The sequence below is a fragment of the Silene latifolia genome, chromosome 10 (assembly GCF_048544455.1).
Source record: "Silene latifolia isolate original U9 population chromosome 10, ASM4854445v1, whole genome shotgun sequence".
Classification (NCBI taxonomy): Eukaryota; Viridiplantae; Streptophyta; class Magnoliopsida; order Caryophyllales; family Caryophyllaceae; genus Silene; species Silene latifolia.
This window is the reverse complement of record NC_133535.1, coordinates 20,619,699-20,621,008: the sequence shown is the minus strand read 5'-3', so window position 1 is coordinate 20,621,008 and position 1,310 is coordinate 20,619,699. Positions and strand designations below refer to the sequence as shown.

At 39.7% G+C, this 1,310-nt stretch overlaps 1 non-coding gene across 1 annotated transcript; it reads left to right on the top strand.

Annotated features, from left to right (window-relative positions):
* Positions 1-480: 480 nt before the first annotated feature.
* Positions 481-587, top strand: LOC141609812 (small nucleolar RNA R71). The gene has a single exon (XR_012527721.1). It is a non-coding gene; the product is annotated as a small nucleolar RNA R71 (small nucleolar RNA).
* The last annotated feature ends 723 nt before the right edge of the window (positions 588-1,310 follow it).

Here is a 1,310-nt window from a genome sequence, read left to right as displayed (position 1 = left end):
AATTTGGTGTTTTCATTGTAATAATTAGAATAAGAGGTACCACTCTTATATGCTTGAAAAGCATTCACTTGTTCATTTGTTCCCCTACATTCACTTTGGTCATGTCCCAAAGTTCTACAATTCTCACATATCCCACTTGTGATTGATGAAGATGCCGTCATGGCATTAACATGTTGCTTTGGTGATTTTGAGGCTTCTTCAAGTCTAGCCATAGCTTTTTCGAACTTCAAGTTGATGGTATCAATGTGGGCACTAAGTTGAGCACCCAATTGAGTAATAGAGTCCACTTCATGCTTTCCTCCTCTAGTAGCCTTGCGAGGTATACTATATTGTGAATTATGGACCGCTATTTCCTCAATATTGTTCCAAGTTTGATTGTCGTCAACTTCGGTGAACATACCATTTGGTCCCATGTTGAGAATGTTTCTTGAGTCTTCATAAAGACCATTCCAAAATTGTTGAACCAAGAACCACTCGCTAAGTCCATGATGAGGACATGAGCGACAAATTCCCTTGAACCGCTCCCAAGCTTCATACAAAGATTCTTCATCTCTTTGCTTAAAGCCCGTAATTTGAGCTCTTAGCATGTTATTCTTTTCCGGTGGGTAGAAATTTTTGTAGAAAGCTAGAGCCAACTTCTTCCAAGAGTCAATTCCGAGAGTAGCCTTATTAAGGCTCTTCAACCATTGTTTTGCGGTGCCAATTAGAGAAAAAGGGAATAAGACCCATCGAATTTGGTCTCGAGTTACACCGGTTTGTGAAATCGCATCACAATAGTCACAAAAAGTCTCCATGTGAGAATGAGGGTCTTCACTAGGCATCTCCCCAAATTGGCTTCTTTCGACTAATTGGATAAATGCGGATTTAGCAATAAAATTTCCGGTTAAGTGTTGTGGTGTGGGAGTACCATTGGGTAGGTTCTCCTTGGTTGGTACGGAATGTGATGAAAATTTAGGCATTGTGGGTTGATTTTGTGTTGGATTTTGTGTTGGGTTCTCCTCACCTTCTCTTGCAAAAGGGTTGACGAACTCAATAGTGTTGGGTTGAATATCTACAACCTCACCAATTCCTCTCAAAGTACCTCTAGCAAGTCTTCTATTGTTTGTCAACGTCCTTTCAATTTCGTGATCAATGGGTAACAAGTTACCTTGTGATCTTCTAGACATGCAAAATATCAAACAACTTGAAAACAATTAGAACAAACCTTGAGGAGTTTTAGTTCCCCAAGGCAAAGAAAGACACAACTAATAACAATCTAAGAAAATCTAAATCAAGTTAACACCGTCTCCGACAACGGCGCCATTTCTGAT